Here is a 12,500-nt window from a genome sequence, read left to right on the forward strand (position 1 = left end):
CGCATTTGGATATAATTTTCATAACAGTGAAATACCGAATTTGATAACTATTCTCTTGGACAAAATAAAAACATTCGCTGGTTCTGCTAATATTTTTAACAATGTAGTATATTTTTGCTACATCAGAAATTTTTATTGTTTAACAATTATACTTTTATACTGTTTTTCTATTTTGATATTTAAAGTAATACCATTACGAATAGGAGTATACTCTGCAGACACTTTATTTGATAATTACACAGTTACCCCCATAGCAAATATTTCGACACCTAACACAACTTTCCTTTTCCCTGATAAATCCATCTTCCATGAGGTGTACCCTTTGTTTTACTTCTGTCAGGCCTAGACTACGTAAGGTAATGTAGATGACCATATATAAAGCCTTAGTAAGAAAAGGTCTAAATAATATCCCTAAGTAGTCTACTCTCTCTCTCTCTCTCTCTCTCTCTCTCTCTCTCTCTCTCTCTCTCTCTCTCTCTATCCTTGTTTGAAACGTAAACTGTAAACTTAAGCGCTTTTTGTATAGCTTTCATATACTTATTTAATACCAAAGGCATAATTTAAGCGCTAAATCGTTTATATATATACAGTATATATATATATATATATATATATATATATATATATATATATATATATATATATATATATATATATATATGTGTGTGTGTGTGGGTGTGTGTATACATATATGTATATATATATATGCACCAGTATATATATATATATATATATATATATATATATATATATATATATATATATATATATATATATATATATATATGTATGTATATATATATATATATATATATATATATATATATATATATATATACATATATATATATATATATATATATATATATATATATAATTAGATATATAAACATATATATATATATATATATATATATATATATATATATATATATATATATATATATACATAGCATATACAGTATATGTATATGCACATTAACACCTAAATATATATATATATATATATATATATATATATATATATATATATATATATATATATATATATATATGTGTGTGTGTGTGTGTGTGTGTGTATGTATATGTATATATGTATGTATGTATATATGTATATATATTCATGTATGGTCTAACCAGTATCAACTTATGGATCACAAATTCAGAGCCTTACTAAAGCCTTAGAGACAGAAAAATAGCAACATGAATACGAGAGCAAACTAAAGTAGAGGATATTCTAACAACACGAAAGAAAAAGAAATGAACAATGGCAGCACATATAATGAGAATGACAGATGCTAGATGGACATTAAGAAAAACAGAATTGATTGCTAGAGATTGCAAAAGAGGCAGAGGAAGGAGGAGAAGACGATGGATAGACGAATAAAGAAAGTTTGCGGGTGAGGACTGGCATAGAAAGACCATTACCACACGCAAGTGGAAATGCATACCGAGGATTTTGTTCTGCAGTCGACTATATATATATATATATATATATATATATATATATATATATATATATATATATATATATATATATATATATATATATATATATATATATATATATATATATGTGTGTGTGTGTGTGTGTGTGTGTGTGTGTGTGTGTGTGTGTAGGTAAATAGATATATAGATATATTATATGTGCGTGTGTGTGTTGAAAAGGTTTCAATATTACGTGTTTATAATTTTCTATACTTTTAACTATATATATAAATCTGAAATTGTTGCTTGTCAGTCCTTCAATGTGTAGTGTAATGAACTTACGAATTGTGTTTTTAAGAACCATTTCGAGGACTAAGCAACAGGCAATCCAAACTTGAAGAATTCTAATAGGCCTATGTGAGACTGAAAACTAAAAAATAGCGAATATTAAAAAAAAATTCAGGATCATTTTCTCTTAATTAAAATAGGAAAGAAATTGACTACTAAATACCAAGTAACTTCTGTGATGATTCCTTCATTGGTAATGAGATTCTAAGAAGTCATATAAGGTTTAGCGAATTTTCATTCCTTATCAGTAAATCCTATAGATTTCATAGATATGCCAATGATAGCCCTAAGGGTTTATCATCTGAAGCCAGCCATATAGTTTACAAACATTTAGGGAACCATACATGGCTTCTGATAATATATTTTGTTCTTATATGAACACAAATGAAAAGACTAATATCAGTAATTTACCTCACCTGGTCCATCTTGCAGGTCGTAAACGTTGATTTCGATCGCATTCCAGACGAGGGAGAGATGCTCATTAGAGGAGTCGGCCATTTTGCGAAATCTAAAGCTCCTTCCTTCCAGCCTGACATGCCAGGTAGCTCTATCAGTTAAAGACTCATTAGTTCGGAAGCCAATTATCTCATTTGAGTAAACTTAGGAGCGTGGTATCACGCACAGCAATCTTCGCCTGAAGGTAACCTATAACAGGTCAAATGAGAGTCCAAATGGATCGCAGACCCCTTATTTGCCGATGCAATCTGGTCTGGCCGTTAATATGCCCTTGCCGATAGGGCGCTGTTTGCTACCTTTTCCAGGAGGCTTTAATTAAATTACCTAGTCAAAATATTGCTCTTTTCCTATACCTACTGTGATTTCCATTTGTATTACGATAGACTTGTGAGGAAGATACAGGCAAGCGTGTCAGTTCGAAAAAAATGGCAAGATTTTTTTCCAGGAATATTATAGCTTGCTGGTTACACTGCGTCAGATTTTACAGCAACAATGAGATATTTTCTTACAAAATGCATAATATTTACGGATTGATGTTAGATTTTTCTGTTAAATGTTGTTTGAAGTGTGTATTTACAAAAAATTAATACAAACATCATCAAGTGAGATTGAAATTAACTTGCTTATATTCCCGTATGTCTTTTTAGTAAGGTTTCATCATGATATCGGAAAGAAACTCTCTTTTATCTTAAAGCAAAGGGATTACCTAAACCATATTAAAGTGTTAAGTGGATTAAGTACGACAGTTTTAAAGATATTAGGTAACTTTACAGTCAATTGAATTGAACAATGATTGATTTTACAATATGTCGGGATTACACTATGATACTTATTATGGACTTTTTTTTTTTATCAAGTAGTCTCTGGTTGGAACTGGTGCCTTATTTGCACAAAGTTTGCATACCTAACTATTTATCTGTCAATCTATATGCCTATCTATCACTGTATAATTATGATTATATTTATACACATACGTACACACACACACACACACACACATATATATATAATATATATATATATATATATATATATATATATATATATATATATATATATATATATATATATATATATATATGTATATATATATATATTATTTATATGTATATATATATATATATATATATATATATATATATATATATATATATGTGTGTGTGTGTGTGTGTGTGTGTGTGTGTGTATGCAGTATAAGCATACTCTATACAAACACGTCCAGTTCTATAATCATGTCATAATGAAAAGTCCGTATAGGTGAACGTGAAAACTTTATTTTTTTCCTGATTCCATGATACCAGCTGTAGTCTACTCCAGTGTAATAGGCAGAACGGATTTTTGTAAATCTCGAGTGACTGATAAGAATCAACTGACATCATAAAATGCCAGTCACTGACTTTTTAGTTGGAAAGTACTGGAGAGTACCCTCAGGTAGCCTCGGAATGATTGGAGGTATGAGGTGTATGATCTGTAAGAGATGTAGAGAGGATAATGGATGCCAAGACCACTAAATTTTATTCGTTTTCCCTAGAGTTGCATAAAATATCATGTACAATTCTACAAACTTACTATACTTATAAGAAGAAAATGTTACTAACATTAATTTCATCATCAAATTATAAATCAAAGTTATTCCCCTAGATGTATCAATCTCCACAAAATAGCCGTTTAAAATTTTGAAATCTTAAGAATCATGCAAAAAAGGGTGGCCTATGGCTATCTGGATATTTTAATGACTAGGCACAGGAAAAAAAAAAAAAAAAAAGATATGACGACTGCTATTCTTCTCTCCCTGACACAGTATTCTGAAAATTTACCGCTGTCCTTTTTTAATCAATAATAATTTCTACTTCAAAAAATAATAAGAAATTTCTCTAAATGTAAAACCTTACCTTAAATCCATTGGTTTTAAACAATCTTAAATGCCACAAAATATTACGTAGCACAATTGAAATATGAATGCTATATGATGCATTGCTACGCTCAAGTAATGACGAGTATTTCGAAGAGACAGTTTTGAAGAATATTTTGCTAAAAAAGTACTCATATTGTAGAGGCAGTTTTGGAGAAACAACATTTTTTGGGGGGCACAGTGATTGTGGAAAGAAACCCTTCAGGAGGTAAAAATTGTGGCTAGAGCGACTTTGATGGTGGAAAACAAACGCTTCAGAGACCTTAGTACAAAAAAGAAAAAAAAAAAAAAAAAAAAAAGAATTTTGGAAGGCACAGATGGGCAGAATATAGTTCTAAAATCATCTGTGATGAAAAGCATATAATATGAATGAGATCAGCTGCCGTTATGCAACAAGAAGAGCGGGGCAGCAATGAGCCAACAGAAGGTAATTGGCCTATCAATCTAGTGGGACATGACGCTGATGTTGCTGCCTTTTCCAGCTCTCTTCCGAAGAGTGGTATTTTGCAGCTGCCCGACCTCTTCTTTTTGATTTAGTATGGCTTGACCATGACAGAGCGATTCGTGTTTTATGTAATAATGAAGCTTCGCTGAATATCTATTTGAAGTAAACTTACTCAATATAGTCATGAAAATACTTGAAAAAGTTCCTAAGTTCGGGGCTTTCGGGCTGATCTCTCTCTCTCTCTCTCTCTCTCTCTCTCTCTCTCTCTCTCTCTCTCTCTCTCTCCTTCGTCTTGAGAATTCATCAACCCCCTATCTATAGACGTTGGTGATGAATACTTCATGTAATACCAGTTTATAAAAATGAACCATTCAGTCAATTAATATTCAGAATTATCTTCTTTCATTCCAATCTGTGTAAAAGCTTACAGCTAAACCAGACAATCTCCTTCAGATAAAACTCCGTGTAATGTTTATCAGTGTCTAGTGCCAATTGTGACTGATTTCTGCATTGACATGCGAGCCTCATTCTATATATTCATCACCACCAAGCAGATAACTGTCCCCTCCTCAGGATGATGATGACTCCCTTTCGCTTAGAAAGCCAAAGGAAATGAAGGTATCACTAAACCTAAAACAAAGCCAAAAGGAAATCATATTATATTAGAAAGGACCCTTCATGGTCTCGTACTAAAATATTCCCAGTGTTTAGATTACAGACAATACACTTGAAATTAAAACTTGTGAAAAACGCTTCACGTAATAAACACACCTGATGAATAGTTTTTTTCACATCATACATTAAGTAAACGGTTAGAACGGATCATTCAGAGCCAATTACATAGGTAATTGATTATCATAAATGTATAATATATATTAGGGAAGTAATTATTGTAAATGCATCATACACTGTATAAGGTAAAATTTTACAGCATTTGAATATATTACAAATGAAGTTTCAATCCTGTGAAAATCAAATTTTCCAGTGAAACGCAAAAAGTGCTATAGTTTTTCCACAGTAAGAGTCGTGAAAAAAAAAAATAAAAAAAAAAAACCTTCAAGTTATCAAAAGTGGAAAACAGACATCAGTGGGAGAACGAGACCACCTCCAAAGCCACGGTTTCTAATTGGGAGTGTAGAATCCTGATGTTTTTCCCGCTCTTCCTCTCTGTTCCTTTCGCTTACTCCTTCCTCAGCATTCACGCCGCTGGGTATCCAACCCTGAAATCTCAACCGTAGAAGGCAGTTGTCCTTCGAGTTCGATACACCTTGTTAGGGTGACGTCATGGCCTGGCTAATCCCCCTACACACTTCTGCATATGGTCTGCAGTTAGGAGGTTCACCATTTTCCAATTCGTCTCCATCTGTCGTTCAACCCGAAAATGGAGGGTCATTTTATCTCTGTCACCAAAGGCGTGTGTATAAGGAAAGTCATCTGAAATGAAGGGCACTTTACAAAAGAGAGATATGCGTGTATGGTTCAAAAGATTCAGGTAATGGGATGTCCTTGTACGTTTGCTGAAATATTTTAAAAGAAACATTACTTTTGGCTTTGTGCTAATAGCACTAAAAACACCCATACACATATATGTGAATGCTGTAAGTACATGAAATGTTTTGGAAAAGCTCCTTCGATTCTGCATCGATTCGGTAAATATTAATCACGTATTTTATGTTTGAGAATACGCATGCGCATATCGAACATGATAAAATATACGCATAGATGAATACTGATTCATTTATACATCCATTTACGAACAGACACTACCATCTAAGTGTAAGCGAAAACACACATGAATTTGTTTATGAAAAGCACTCATCCCTTACCTCGACACCTACTACAAAATAATCAGGTTCTTCACACCTCTTTTATCCTGAGCTGTTACCAGCGCGAAAAGAAAGAAAAAAAAAACGATGGAAAAGAGCGCTTGGAGAGAGGTGGGAACTGAGATAAGAGAATAAAAAGTAGAAATTTCTAAAATGGGCAAGAGAGCATTGAGAAAAATTGGAGGGCTGGAATTAGAAAAGTAGGGAGTAAAGGTGATAAGAGAATACGAAGGAAGAGTGAATAATAGGTGATCTGGGGAGAGAGAAAGAAGTAAAGTAACAGTAATTTGATAAAAAAAAAAAGACTAGGAGGAGGGCAGAAATAAAGGAAGAAGGGTAATAGGTTTGCTGGAAGCGAGGGAAGGAAAGAGAAAAGGAAGACTATTAGAAATTATGGCGAGAGAGTATGCCGAAGTTTGAAAAAGATATAGAATAAAGGGTGAAAGGAAACATTGAAGAACGGATGGAAAGAGCAACTGAGGTGAGAAGAAAAAATGTAACGAGATAAAGGTAAAATGAAGAAAGCGGATGCTGAGGTAGAGAAAACAAAAATAATCTGATACGGCATCCACTACAACCAAGGTCTCTTCTCTCTCTCTCTCTCTCTCATCTCTCTCTCTCTCTCTCTCTCTCTCTCTCTCTCTCGTACTCTTATTCCTTTCTCAAAGATCTCTTCTTCGACTCCACCCGTGATGTTAAGCCACCCCGCCCTACACACCGTATAGAATATCCTCTCAGAAGATAGTACTCTCTCTCTCTCTCTCTCTCTCTCTCTCTCTCTCTCTCTCTCTCTCTCTCTCTCTCTCTCTCTCTCTCTCTCGCATTCTCTTTTCGCCGATATTCAACAAACTATATCTCGCCATCTCTGGCACGTATACCCTATGTTTTTTTTTTTTGTTTTTTTTATATTTTTAGCAAATTACTGTGATATTTACTAACTCATTTATTCACCTATGAATTTCTCTCAATGTTCAAAATCCTCTCAATGGTGTACGAGCCTTTCCTCTTAATTAGCATTCGGCTAACTGATGTGCTATCTGTGTCTTCCACTTTGCATAATATTCCATTATTTCGTCTCATCGTTAAGCCATTTCATTCCTCACCTTTCTTGTGCGTCTCACATCCCCTACGAAATCAGCCAAGCCCCACACATCAAATTGGCGCCTTCCATATTCAAGCACAGATGCCTATCTACTCTAGTGGTGGCTAGTTTCCATACACCTTTTGGGCCTACCCACGACACGCCCAAAGACGATGATAACAACGAAGGAAGCGATGATGAGGTTCTCCTAAGATTCCTCGTTTTCAGAAGAGTGGTTTGAATGGGGAGGAAGAATTGTAAGCTTCCAACTACTATGTGCTATATTTGCAAACATTAATATTAGCTTTATGCAACTCAGATGACGTGAATTAAAAGTATGTCAAGGAAATGCACGCTATATAGATACAATGCAGAAAATACTACGTTTATGACTTTAGAATCATTACTTTTTATTAAATGTGGTAATTTTACAACATTTTAGAGCATCATTTATGTTCATGTCTGACACACAAAATAGTAAAATGAATAATTCACTGAAATATCGGTAACATTTCCAAGCCATATCATTTCATTATCAAAGCTTTAGAAATGAAAATGAATCCTTACTAGTAACAAAACACTACATAACTTGGGACCAAATGGACTTATTGAATATGCCCTCACAAGAAGTAATGAAAAAAAAGGTGTAATCCATTTAGGTGTAATCCATCAGAATCTCCAAATGAAATATTAATCAAATAGCAAAATTCATGTGCTATCAGAGAATTTTGTAGAGCATTTACCTAAACGTCTTCCTATTACTTGATTTATGCATAATTAAGGCCCATAATCACTTTGCAAGTTAAGAGTAATTACCAGTATTTGGCTTATACTTAATCAAAATCCATCTTATTTTTGTGTTTCAAAGAGGTAATGGTAATGGTAAAGAGACGTTATATACACCGAAATAAGGACCAATATAAGCACAAATTATGATTGGCTTCAGCATTGGCAAATAACTTTTAGCTTTAGTTCTGGTCAAACCCTATTACAATTAGGTGCTGGTTACAGTTCATTAATGTCCAATAACAATAATTTTGATAATTTCGTGAATAATAATTTCTATAATAATACTAATTTTAATAAATGTAGTAACTGACTAAGCACGTAGGTATTGGATAAGCTCAAAGAATGGACACAGCTCCCAAATGCAGATTCCCCGAGTAAACGTTATCTATGGTCGTAGTAACGGGAAAACCGCTCATGCATTATATTGCACTTCATCATGTAATATCGGGTAAGAAAAACGACTGTAATGCAACCGACGTACAAAGACATTACATACAGTAAGGCTTCACTGATAACAATTTTACACACTAGCATATCGTGTTTGGATCATGGCTAATGTAAACAGACCTTACATAGGGCGTGACCACAAAGAACTCATTCGTAATTTTATTTCCATTTTTTATACTAAACCCTTTCGTTTCTAATCATAAGATCAGCTTGGTCTTATTTTTCAAGACAAAATATGACTAATTTACTTCAGAGAGAGAGAGAGAGAGAGAGAGAGAGAGAGAGAGAGAGAGAGAGGAGAGAGAGAGAGAGCAATCAGTTCTTGAAACAGGTGGGGAAGGATGGGCAATCAATTCTTGGAAAGAGAGAGAAGGAAAAAAGAAGTACAACCATCTTTTCTAAGAAATAGAAACAAATACAACCTTATTTCGAAAATATTACCAATGAAATACAGAACAATGAAGCGCAGAGAGAGAGAGAGAGAGAGAGAGAGAGAGAGGGAGAGAGAGAGAGAGAGGGGGGGGGGGAGGTGAATAGGTTTGTAGCGCGGCGTGGTCATTCTACTTCATGTTAAACCACTACTATTACCGGCAGTTACCCGCCTTAAATGATATAATAGTTTATTTACGATATTCACTAAATGATTTTCGGTTAGGCTTGCTTACAAGAATCTACTCGAGAAATAACAAGGGCCAGCCACCTGGGACATTCTCACTCTTGCAAGGTTGTGTCTCGTTTTTCCTCTTCTGATCCAGTCGTACATAAGAGGCATAGTACATTTAGCTAAACAAAGAAAAAATCTTACCATGATTAGAACAAACGTTTGCATTTTTAGTCTCCAAGATATACTGTACATGATATATGGGAATAAAGTCTCTTGGTATAAAGATTCGTTTGTGTGTTGTTTGTCATGGTGATGTTTAACGTATTTGACTGTCCGTGGCGATGAACTGGATTTTTATTTCTAATAAAAGAAAATTAGGCTCCTTCGTATTTCTTTACTCACTTTCTTTAGTCTTCTGTCACTTTATTTAGTCAAATGTCCTCCTTTCGTTTCGAAAATAACGAAGTAAAACATCTAAGCAATGTAACTAGCAATTCATTGAATGATTTCAAGTTGCATGCTGCTGTATTCATAATTATGTTTTGGTTACTCAAAAGGGGATAGGACATCAGATTTAAGGTTAAGCTCATCATGTTTGTAACCCAGATTTTGGCATAGGATGTCATAGGATTTTGGCTCTCTCCACTTAAATAGTAGATATCACACATTCAATATTACGCTCTCCCGATTATCCTGCTGTTGAAAGCCATGAACTATAATTTTCTCTTCATTTAATATTGTTCATGTTACATTTTAACAATTCTTTGATGAAATGAATTGAGCATTACTTCGATCGTTTCAATCAATACCTTCTCCCCAAATCAAACAAATTTTTATATATACAGCATGCAGGGAAACTCCTTTTGATAACCTATAGGATATTGCTAATAATAATATTTGGATGCTATATAAATTAGGAGCATTGTTTGCTTAAGATAACTTGAACTTATTGCTTTCGTTTTCTAACTCATAATAAGTACATGCGAGGAGAGAACTCAGATATAATAGAGAGAAACCTACGAAAGTCTTGAAATTTAGTTGTGAACATGCGAAGGTAAACAACAGCAAATGACCATAAATTACCATAACAAACGCAATTAGTCGGCCGTAGGACACAGTTACGTAGGTAAAGGTAATGTAATTGAGGTAGAGGTTCTGACTAGTCACTCTTTCTCTCTCAACTTCCCTCCTATCCAATGTTCATGTAGAAAACCTCAACTTAAGTGATGTTGGGGTAGGCAAGGTTAGGGGATCAGTGGTCATCATTTGTGTACTCGTTATCTTAAAGAAAGTAGTGAGTTAATATTCAGTAAAGAGATGAGGACGAGTGTGGAAAAAAGTGAAGAGGGAAGCAGAAAATTGAGCTTATCTATCTTCATTTTTTGTTGGCCTTGTTAGGTCTTCAATTTGTTAATTTAAGCCTAAGGATGTTGTGTAGGACGATGCTTTTTATAAAAGCCAGATTCATCGCGTCCAAACAGATGGTTTCGACTCAATAAAGTTTTATTTTTTTTCTTCTAGCTGTTGGTGTTCTTGTCAATATGATGTTAGCAGTAGTAGCAGTAATTGTTTTGAGCTACAAGTGCAACTTTCATTATACAAATGAAAAATGTAAACGTTTTTGTTAAGTAGTAGGAATGGGAAACAATGGATAGTGTAATGGTGAGGAAAACCTCTCAAGACTGAAAAGCGATTGGCTATCTCACGAAGAAATCTTTGAAGGAAATGCTAATAAGGAGATAAGTTTATACGCTTCATGAAACATAAATCAGGTTCAGATGGAGGCCTCCTAACTCCCATGATGAGTTTAGACCGCCATATATTACAAAAATGTTCCCTGTGATTGATGTGAATTTCATCTTTTACTTGTTCGATGCTCGTGGGAGGATATCTCCTTGCCATTTGTTTCAACACGTATTACAATATTACAACCTATAAACACACATTCACACTCACACACAGATATCCAGGAAATAGATTCGTCTGTTTATCGTTAAAGACTACAGTATATTGAAATTTCTTTCCTTTTCTCATCAACAAATAAAGGGACGTGGTTTCTCATAACAGTATAAAAAAGGCTTTATAATATCTTTTTGTTCATATATATATATATATATATATATATATATATATTTATATATATATATATATATATATATATATATATATATTAAATTAATGAGAACTTTTATGTTCTCTCGACCTCTGATCTGAACCCAATCTTTGTGTGGGACATTATATCCTGTCTCTGAAGATGAAGTACCTATTTTAGCCTTCCATTCTCACACCTATCCTCCCGCTGTCTGTCGGGCAATTATATACCGAGGCCTTCAGCCAAGTCCTCTATTCCCTGACTTATAGGAGCATAGATAATACTTCCATTTCTCTTCCCTGCGTGAAACGGCTACCAGTCCTCACCTGTAGGTAATAATTAGCACATAAATTATACGCCGTTTTTGATGGACGGGATTAAGACCCTCGTGGGTTTTAGTTTTCCTTTTCTGCGTGTGGTCATTAAGTTCTACTTTCGGGAACAAAACTAATTCTCTTTTGTAAATGAAGGCGCATTCCTCTTTTGCATATGAAAATGGAAATTACAAATAAAAAGGGAGAGTTCTACTCCTATTTTATTTTTTGAGAACCATTATAAATAGATATAACAATTAAAAAGTTATAATTCATATATTCATATACTTTTTTTCAGATAAGCCATAAATAACCTTTATTATCGAATCTACTCTGCCGCGGGATCACAGACTAATAGGGAAATCCCTTTTATCATTAATATTTCTGACCGGCCAAGGATTCTAATCTTAGCACCGATTGAACTATTCGGGTCTTTTAAAACACAAGTGTTAGTATATATACACACATATATCCATATAATTATACACTTATATACACAATTCATATATACTTATATATCCTGTATAATATACGCACGCATATATATATATATATATATAGAGAGAGAGAGAGAGAGAGAGAGAGAGAGAGAGAGATTCATGGATTTATAGAGAGAGATTACATATACTGTACGTATATATATATATATATATATATAAATATATATATATATATATATAATATATATATATATATATATATATATATTTATATATATATAAATATATATATATATATATATATATATACATGTATTT

This window comes from Palaemon carinicauda, chromosome 8 (assembly GCF_036898095.1).
Source record: "Palaemon carinicauda isolate YSFRI2023 chromosome 8, ASM3689809v2, whole genome shotgun sequence".
Taxonomy (NCBI): Eukaryota; Metazoa; Arthropoda; class Malacostraca; order Decapoda; family Palaemonidae; genus Palaemon; species Palaemon carinicauda.